The sequence below is a fragment of the Sinohyriopsis cumingii genome, chromosome 9 (genome assembly GCF_028554795.1).
Source record: "Sinohyriopsis cumingii isolate HCF-2022 chromosome 9, ASM2855479v2, whole genome shotgun sequence".
In the NCBI taxonomy this organism is placed as follows: domain Eukaryota; kingdom Metazoa; phylum Mollusca; class Bivalvia; order Unionida; family Unionidae; genus Sinohyriopsis; species Sinohyriopsis cumingii.
Genome location: NC_142969.1, coordinates 7,733,518 through 7,745,105, shown reverse-complemented (window position 1 = coordinate 7,745,105; position 11,588 = coordinate 7,733,518).

The following is an 11,588-nucleotide window of genomic DNA, read 5'->3' as shown; positions in this document are numbered from 1 at the left end:
GTAGGGGTGGCTTTATAGATGCTATGACGATTGATCACTTTCCGATCAGGATCGTGGAAACCAAAATACATGTAATATATGTATAGCTTTCTCAAGTGTTTTCATGCTTTGACATGCTCATGAGTGTGATAAAAATAATGATAATATTGTTGTTGTTGTTGACGATGATGATGAAGGTGACGATAACAACAACGACGAAGACGATTATGAAATAGTTCGTTAATGATTTACATCAGAATGCCGCGAATTATATTAATATAGGTTGCTCATTCCCTTTGCAAAGCTGATAATGTTGCGTAAATACCTAACGTATGTATGTATGTTTGTAGTTGTATGTCTTGTATCTATAACCAGGTGCTGGGGCCCCGAGTGGCCGAGTGGTCGAAAGCGCTCTTCATTACGGATCATTGCCATCTCACCTCTGTCTGAGTGGGTTCAAATCTTGGATTCGGCCAATGTGGGTATGTGAGAAAGCTTGCCAGTAGCTTCTCGTGTGTCGATGGTTGTTGATTTCCAGGGCTATTCCTCCACCATTACTACTGGCAGAAATGTATAGCCTATCGTGTGCTGAACAATGACGTTAAACCCCACAACAACAACAACATCACCAGATGGTGGGCATGAGTGACCAACTCCAGATACATCAACTAGATTCCGGTGACCGTTGATATAATATTATTCTCTGGTTGCGATAGTTTGACCTAACGAACATTAATAATAGTGTTATTTACTGCCTTATATATTTTCTTTCACTGAATGTTTGCAAGAATATGTACAAATTGCATGTTTTTATGTAGTTCGACCTATTAATGTTGCTTTTTAGATATAATATTTAGGAGTTATAATCTCAGTAAAGTAAAAGATTGTTATATCATGCTCTTATTTAAATAATGACATTGGAAAGTACTACACACTTATTTCGAGATAAGATGGATGAAGATTCATGTGAGTGGATCTTCCGAAAAAGGGCGAAGAAGAAATTGCGCATTAATAAGAGCTGTTCAAATATAAGAAAAGTACATAAGAAATTGTGATGGGTTGAAAAGTACATTATTTGTTAAATGAACATTTAGTCTCCATTGTGCATGATAGTTTGTCACGCCTCCAACTTATATTTGGAAAAAGGAACTCAATGTAACAAATGAAACACTTGATCGCAATATGAATATATTTGACTGCTATGTAGGCTAAGGATCGTTAAGTATCCTACCATTATGCTTGCAAATTATTAAAGTAAAAACAAACAATATTTCAAAAACACCAGCACATCCTCTAATTTATTTTAGCAAGTATAATAACCATTCTGACATCGATTGAATGAAGCTTGTTTTCTTCGGTCAATTAATTCATAGTTTTCATCAGAAGAGTATTTTGACCGGCTTGCAGCCATAATTAATTCCATTTGTTACATAATGATTTAGATGACTCACCTTAGTCTACGAATCGTGCAGGTATTTTATTATGATTCACAAACCTTGAAGATGAAGTTCAAGAGGGAAGAAAACTCTAAAGGTCCCTACGACTGTCTACGTCAAAGCCTTTTGTCAAGTCAATAAATATCGCTACAAGTAGGCATGATAGGTGCATGATCGTTGTGATGCTCTAGGTGATTCAGCAGAATTATGGTGAGGATTTACAGGTTGCTGACGGCTAGTACGTGGCCTGATGGCTATCGCAGGATTTCTGTTTTGCCACTTCCACTTGAACAAGTGGACTATGGCTGATACGCCCAGTGTCCGCATTGACTGGTACATTCTGGAAATTATTGTGCCATATGCGAGCTTTGTAGATGGTTGCTTCCATAAAGTCCTCTCCAGGTCTTCTACCATAGAAAACAGTTCTTGTTTTTATTTTCTTCCGCTGATTAGCAAGTGATGTATTGTTTTACATTTTTTCGAAGGGCCTATCAAATACCTTACCACATACAGTTTGGAGATGTGAAAGTGTTCTGCTCATATATTGTAGCATCTGTCTTTTGTCAGTGAGCGTTGTGTCCAGCGATGGAGATCTTCCTCATTTGTGTGATCCGAAGATTGCCTTCGAACAAAGTAACAAATACTCATAGACGTATATTTATGTCTCACTTATTGTGAAGGATGAGCCTTTATGGTCTCAAATTCAGACCGGGCAGTCGTATACCTTTTGCTGTAGGCTGCCGTTTTAGTTTCATGAAATGCAGTCTTCTGGAAATGTCGTTTGGAGCTGATTTTTTCTTCTTCCAGTAACCTCTGCATATGAACACCATTCTCATCAGACCAATGTTTTTGTTAGCAAACCGAGGGTTTGGATGCGGCTGAGTACAACGTATCTTTAAAGAATGATACCTTTATTAGAAATCATCAGAGTCCTCGTAAATGTTTTTTATTTTAGTGTTAAGTGCTTAGATAAATGACTCTTTTATTTCACGTTTGAGACATTGGGTTTTCGGAGCACGTTCTTCCTCTCTCGTTATGTGTGTGTATGTCTTTGTGTGTTTGTGTGTGTGTGTGTGTCCGTTTATACGTCCTACTTGTCGATCAAATATTATTCAATTTTGTCCAGATCATAAACTTTTTCATCCTTGGTGAATATTTACATATACATAATTAGATCACCCTTAATGATAATTAAACATTGTTGTATTGGTTTAATTGCTTAACATGCATCGTCGTAGTAGATAGCTTCATACATCAGTCTGATTTGTTCAATGTCCATTCCTCAGTATTTGTTTATATATCGTTTCAGTTTCCAGTTACTGAAACTATCATTTACTTAATATCAGATGTTTAATTTAGTGCGCAACATTTTGTAAAACCCATTATTGGAATTCATGCGCATGATTTTAAGTGTCAGATTTAATCAGTTTTCAATCACATTATACATTAACATTTCATTCGTTAGTTTCCTTTTAGTGTGTATTTTATGATCTAATCAATGCTATCATCATCAATATGGTTTGAAACGTACACTATGTTTTAAAACAATCATCAGTGGTACACTATATGTTAAACATCATCATCAATGTGGTTTTATGCTTTGAATCTAGTACTGAGTGGCCTCGTTTGATGTGATTATTCACAAGTATCGTTTACCCAGCCTGTGGATGAAAATGATAAGCATGAAGCAGGCTGAGAAAGTTGCAATGTTTCCGATGCTGCGGGTCAAACTGATATATATATATATATATATATATATATATATATATATATATATATATATATATATATATATATATATATACTAAACAACTTATGCAACTCCGTTTTATAATGAAGATGGCAAATACATTTCGTCTTTCAGCTTGAGGCAACTAGTATAAAATTTGACAAAATATGTGGAACGCATGCATCCATATACCGCTTCAGACGGCATCACCCAAGTATGTTATGTATTGCATATTAGAGGTAGTATGCCATTTACACAACCTTTCATTAGGCCCATTCGTAGTTTTAGGTCATGACTAAGAGGCAACAGAGACCTCCTCACTTACTTGTGTGGTGACAAATCGAACGGGTAGGCATTTTCATTATCGTAATGTGTTTTAAGCTGGAATATGTTATATGTCGTGATTAAAAATCCATATCAGCCAGTTCTCATCACTAGCGCATTTACCCATCGATCGCGGAAATGTCTTATCCACAGATGTCGCATTATCTGTTTGAATACATGATTACATCACTTTTGATATACAATAACGTCATTCATTATATTTTCATTTGAGATTACAATAGGTGCAGCTAGCAAATCTTAGCTAAGGCAATGTTATGATATATGCTGAGATCCGGTGTCAATATCAACCGAACGCATCAAATATAATCATAACCTCAAACTCCTTGTGATGTACAGTCGCCATGGTTGTCTCAAACTCTCTATATAATACTTAATCTTCTTCTGTGTGATTTTGTATTCCCATTTCGGTGTGATGCTTATCTGAAGGAATGATTTCTTTTTGCAAAGATTGTTTTTGCCTGTCCTTCTGTGAGTTACTAAGATTGTACGATCTTACGCTATATAAACGAATGAAACAAAGTCCAAATATTTATTTTATCATTCTTAAGTTCAACATATAACGTATTCCCTAGAATACAAAATGAAAATTTAAAAAATATAGTATTGTGATTTAAATCCCCAATAATCGTGAACGTTCAACGTCAAGTCGAAATGTGTGGAATACTCTGAATGAAGTACAATATTCTTGAAACGGAATGTCCTTAAATTAATTTACAACCATGACAAAGTCTTGTTAAAGTCCGAAATTCATCTAGAACCGTGTAAATCTAATGATTAATTTAAATTCAAGCTATGCATAAACAATATTAAAAAGGATGCTAACAGCGGATATTAATATACAAATAAATATGGTTTCCTTGTCCTTTAAATACAGAATGTCATCTGACTCATAACACAACACAATGCTGTAGACGGTGACCATATCTAATAGTAAAATTGCATCAGACATTGTCAACACGCACCCAGAACATTATAAGATCCTAATCAGGGCAGTTTCTGGAGTAAACTTCAAATAAAATATTTAAACATTACAATAGTCAGGTGGGTTAGAAAACTACTCTGATCATCGAAAATAAAAGGCAAAGCACACCATCTAGATTAAAGATACACAACAAAGGGGACTGACACTGAAGGTAGATTTTCAAGTTGTATTTTCTAATACTACCCTGACTCCCTATAAAGAGTGCACGATAATTACAGTTTCAAAGATCATGCGAGTTGTACATAAAACAATTACATTTCAAACAGTTGGGGATGTAAACATGAAATAATTTGAATGTACTATTACATTATTTTGTGTAGACACAGTAAATAATTTGAATGTACTATTACATTATTTTGTGTAGACACAGTAAATATATCGTCCTTGTTCCGCCTGCCATTAAAGGAGGAAAATACACGTTCTAGCTGATTCTGGCGTTCTGTATATCAGTAGCTTGTCGTGGCTGAAAGATGTAGAGTTCTCAAGCGCGTACATTTCCCTCTCTATTCCGAACGCAATAATTAATGCATCATTGTTTACGGACGTATAATCACAAATAAAAATAAACTTATCTGGTGATCGGTGAGGAGAGAGTAGATTTTTTGAATTGTTTATTCGTGTACTTTATAGTTTTCCAGAAAAGAAAATTTAATGTAAACCTTCATGTAAATCGGTGTTGATAGAAACGTGTCCCTCAATGGCAGAAGTTGTCTCCGTCAGGCGGATCTTATTCAGAGGGTTTCCATTTTCCATTCACATTGATTCAAAATGAAGTATTCGTTTTCTCGTATTTCCGAATAAAAAAATGAGGGTTAAAGTGGCGTATTGTAATATTCAGCGTAATATTTAGATGACGTTTAAACAGATTCTAACTTTCAAAGAATTGTGTTTTTGTTGGATATTGTATTGGCAATGTAGAGCATTTGAACGGTGAACGGAGTAAATGTGAACAAGTGAAGTCAGCTCTTATCCATCAGATGCAATGAATCAAACATAAAATTAATGATATAGACATTGACTCGTCTTTGATCGTCAATTCAGATATCCTTTACAAATAATACTGAGAATATCAATCTCCAGAAACTTAAAATTGCAAAAAAATGGTTTATTCAACTGGACATTAGATAAAGCAAGCCGTACATGTTACGAGGTCGACTGGCGCAGACAAGTATGTGCCACACATAAGTACAAACCATAGCTGATTTTTCTAGGAAAATGTCTTCAGGTTAATGTTTATTTTGAGTATTTTGATAGAATGCTTGAATGATGATATGCAGGTTCTTGTACTTTGCCTAACGACATTACCAACATAAGTTCAGTGTCATGATAACATTCGCGTTTAAGGAAGAATACAAATAGTATGTGCTCATGCTTTGCCGTGGAAAAAACACGGTGATACATACGAATGTGTTGAATAACTGATGATGTTGAGCGGTATTGTGCACATAAGAAAGCAACTTTCATATGCGAGACACATACATTCACCTTTTTGCAAAACTTACATTTCTAATTGAGATTGATATAAGAGAGAGCGCTTTCATTCTGTGATATTTGCAATGATTTATATAAACATATGTGTTCAAATGATAACTAACATTAAGAGAGAAAAATTGTTTACACATCCTTATATATTCCTGACCAGTTGATTAGCGACATTAAATATGTTTTGATTTAATTTAATTATTGCATTGCCCTTCACAACCAATGACAACACAACATTACCTCATTTCCTGGATCATACGAAATCCAACACTTCCAGCGTCTCTTCCATTTAATATAATTACGATTGAGCTTTGGCTTTCAATCATTTAAGTTCTGACTTGTGGTTGGCAAATGTGCACGTTCGAAATTTCACATTGGATATAAACATGAAGCGGGCATGGAGCTGGATGATTTAAACGATGCATACTAATTCTAAACATTAACACACACACACACACACACACACACACACACACACACACACATATATATATATATATATATATATATATATATATATATATATATATATATATATATATATACACACACAACAAGAATATTTAAGCGGTTTTACAGTTTTGTGAACTAAAGACACAAGTATCCTAATGTCTTTATCACAAGTCCGATTTAATAGAGTATTCCAAATGCATTCAAGAGCATGAATGTGAGAATGTACCCTGCTTATTTGGAAATATAAACAAATGTTCCATCACAATGGCATAGTTCAAGGCAAATTAATGCAAATGTTGCTTTATTCAAATAATATGAAAATTTGTATTTTCAATACATAATTTAAGTAAAGGTTTAAGCTGATGGTAAACCTAAACAAGATTAAACAGTCTGGCCATTGATATTATAGCAAAATCAGTATTTGGAAATCGGAAATTAGGTAAGAATGTAAGTCCACATTTATATCCGACTATATCCATGCTCACAGCTCAACTATGAGGTGAAAACGCAATTTAACCCTACAATAAAAACATGATTACTTATCCTACGTGATTTACGCAGCAGTGGTTAACCACATGATTCAGTTATCCAACGCGAATTAACCATACTCGTAAACGTGTTTATTATTCATATTGAATTGAAAGTTTTGGTCACCTTATTAAAAACCGTACATATCATACATCCTACAGATACTTTTCAAAAGTGAAACATTGAAAATAAACATACATACATACATACATACATACATACATACATACATACATACATACATACATACATATAAATAGTAATGTATACAACACCTGTGAATATAGTAGTAATAATAATAATACTAATAAATGTTTAAACTGAAATTGATAATGTCTGTGTTCTATAATTAATTACTGGATCCCCCGTGTTTAGTATGTAATTGTTTACCACGAGGGTAAACACGATAGAGGTCACAATTAGCACAATTCTTCTAGGGGGTCAGTGGCACGTCTTAACGGGAACTGACCAACATGAATTGCAGTATATGGAATAATTATCCCACTCTCACAAAACAATGAACTGTGAAAATACCGCTATCCCCATTTTGCGGCACAGTTATATTCGAATGTGTATTCAATATATCCACAAATTGGTAGTTTATTTAGATCAATATACAACACCGCAGTGAGATGAATACGTGTTATTCATCTAGCACGCGTGCATCGTGTTACAACATACATCCTTGTTAATGAGCAATATGCATTCCTGACCCTAAATTACAATTGGTACATTTATTTTTAAAATTAAAAATAATGTATCAAAGTACTAATATAGTTATGCCAAGAAGTAGAGCTACAAATACATATTCTTATTGACGTGTTGTTTTTGCAAGTGTGAATAATCTTTTTATAACCTGTTTTGTCTGAAAAAAAGTATGCTTTCAAGTCTTCAAGAAATGCCATTAAAATGTTTTGGGCATTTGTTATCCTTGATTATATTTCATAACAAAAGCTAAATCCTGACATGCTGAAATTTTGTTATAATGTGTAATGTCAACGTTATCATAGAGAGACCCGTATATTGTGGATTTGCATTGTTCATGTTCACGACGTGTCATAACATTACAATGAAATATACATCTAGTTTTCTATGATATTTTATTAGCACAATCACACTTATTCATTCGGACAAGTACCACTTATACTGTTTATGTGAACTAAAAAATGTAAACTAAGTACTTCTGCATTTATTTTGACATCAGGTGTGTAGATTTTATAAACATTCTGGGATTGTTTCCAGAATAGGTGGATACTGATGCTAGGGTTGTCCCTGCTGTTTATATCATTCATTTCACGGCCCTGTATTATACGTGTTACGACCTGGGATTATGCAAAGGTGACAATAAGGCAATATACTCAAAATGCGTTATCTGGATTATAAAATAGTTTTGTTTTATGTAGTAAGCCATTTAACATAAATTGTTCATATGTGAAAGCATGATTAAACATAATGCACACATTTTAAAATTAATGTATCCGGCGAATGCAAATGACATCCTATCCCTGTATTTGTCTATTCTTTAATCTCTTTTTTCTCCATTTTTCTTCTATTAGGTTCATGATGTACTCGATACAAATTGAACTCTAAAGAATTAATATTTGTTTGCATTCAACACACACACACACACACACACACACAAACACACAAACACACACACATACACTATGTTTAAATGGTATTGTTTATGATTTGGTAATTTTGTACTGAGTTGTGATGACCAAGGAGGAGAATCATATTTGTTAAAGCTTTGCTTTGTAACTCATTATACCGACACTATTTCTCTATTCAAAGACTTGGATCAGTGCTGTATATCAAGTGTTCTTCTGCAGTTAGTAAGCGTTACACAAGTCAAAAATTCAACTGATTGAATTTAAAGTTCCAATGCTGAAACATTAGTCATTTACCTCTAAATGCTTTACATGAAAGATTACTATTATGTTGTTGTAAAAGCAGATTGCATACTGCTTGAAATCTAAAACCTCAAAAAGAGAAAAGAAAGAAATGCCTTAGGCAGCATTAAGAATACTTGCATTCATGTATGCATACATAAATACATACATATATACATGCATATGTAAACACACAGACATGCATACATACATACATACATACATACATACATACATACATACATACATACATACATACATACAGACCTACCTACCTACCTACCTACCAACCTACATACATACATACACACATACATACACATACATACATACATAAATACATACATACATACATACATACATACATACGTACATACGTACATACATACATACATACATACATATACTGATAGGCAGAGAGAGAGGGAGATGCTGCTTGTTACATGTTCAGGTCAAGGCCACATCATGGCAGCCGATCAGACTTGGTCATGGTATTCACAATCCAGACTGATATACACATTTAACCAAGAAGGGTCGCAGTTATAAAATGCGTTATACACTTACATGTGTATATGTGCTTTAATCCACGTGTGCAAACAAAAAAACAATCACTGGTTATACATGAGGATCAAGGTTTAACAATAAATATGTACTAATTAACGGAAGACCAATAATGCTCTTAAAAGTACTCCCCTAGTCCTTTTCGTTCAACAATGTTGTGTAACAAGCATGTCATACTGACTCAAGTAAAGTTAATGTGCTAAAGAAAGGAACGTGTGTACGTCGCAGTTTATTGGACAATAACCGTTATCACTTACATTTAACATTTCCGCCGTGTCTTGTTACTCAGCTTTAAACAAGGAAGAAAAGTACTTATAACTTTAAATGAATTAATCTGTATTAAGCGTATCGATATATTATTGTCATTCTATTTATGGTCTTGTTCCATCCTTTTCTCGGTATCGTGCATGACGAAGTAGATCAGGATACATGAACACGTGAGAGGAATGGCAACATACGAAGTTGTTTCATATACAAATGTATTAAAACATATACAATCCATTCCAGAGATACATAGTTTATACCCTGTGTGATGTGGAATGATCTCATCAGCGAAATATGCAGCACTAGTGATGATACACTTGGATAGTTGCCCTGTGTCGCATAAATAAATTGAATTTATAAAGATTATTAAATGCGTGTGACTCTCAAAAGCAAGCGAGAAAGCTCCTCATTTCTAATATGTTGACACCTTACAGTCCCGTACAATCAAATTTACATATATGAAACCTTAGAGATCAAACTAATCTTTCCGAGATATCAAAGACTGTATAGCTTATATCCATTGCCATTTGCGTACTGGGAATTCCAGAGAAAACAAGTTATGGTTATTATGCTTAAGTTGAATTATCTGCTGTTCTATGTTTACCGAAGTGTGGATGCTTGGCTCACGTTCCCTTCTCCCACGAAGAGCATATGAATCATTATGATTCTCCAAACAGTGATGGAGGATATCTAAAGCTTTGTGAAAGAAGGACCGTCTGCCAAATTTACGTATGTGGCCAACAATATTATCCCAGCACTTCGCAAATAATTGGCAGGGATTGAAGAAACGAAAAACGCCCTACTGCTATGTTTTTATCGATTGTTTATTCAAAATCTCTCTCCAAAAATTACGTTTTTAAAGATGATGATGGGTGATCCAACTGCTTACTCTCATGCTGAGATTTAATGCCTCATATGCTGAACATATGTGCCATCATTAGATAAAGAGCGTGAACTGAGCAAGTTAAAACAAAACGCAATTCGATTCATTCACACGAAAAGAAGTGAACACTCTAAGTCATTGGAGTTATTGAAGACACAAACTACCTTAATACAACTACATACAAATGCACGCAAAATCAAGCAAAGTTTTTGTCATATATAAATGAATTTGCTACAGCCAATTAGAATGATACATCGCGAAGGCACGAATTGGCGATCTTCAAAATTTTGAATACAATTATCATACTAAGATATAAACGCAGTCTTAGTACTGTTATGGGAGTAAAGCTATATGCGATGAATACATTAATAATGTTATTTCGGTGAAAATAGCATCAATTGAAGAAATCTTTAGAAATAAAAACATCCTAGTTCCCAAATTCGTTCCTTTTGATTTTGTGGTCATCACTCATTAACGACAGCAGATTATATTCTTCATGCATATCTTTAGTACCAATAACACGTTTTCAGTATATTGTCAAATGTTCTTTGCAATACGTTCTTTTATTCGTACCATTAATTAGCAATACCCTCAGACATAAAATGTACCAAATAAAACTAAAAATACCACTATTGTATAATACATCATAAAGATAATTGTTCATAAATGACATCAATAATATAAATTAACAATCCATATCATTTGTCACTATTTGGATTAGGGGCGAGAACTCTTTGATGTTTTTCTTTCTTCAAAAGATAATAAACATAAAAAGGTTATCTAGCATACATAACCATACATGTATTTTACCCCATTAGTAACATTGCAGTCATTAATTAGATTTATTGTCAATTTGTACTCAGAAACGATAATGAATATATGAGCATTGCGCTTAATACTGAAAATGTGTTAAGAATGCAGTATTAAACTAATAGGGCAAGAATCAGGAAAAATCGCACTGTACAAATTCAGGTCAAGGGGAAACACACACACACACACACACTCACACACACGCACAGACACACAGGAAAAGCGTTTTTTAGGAAATAAGCCA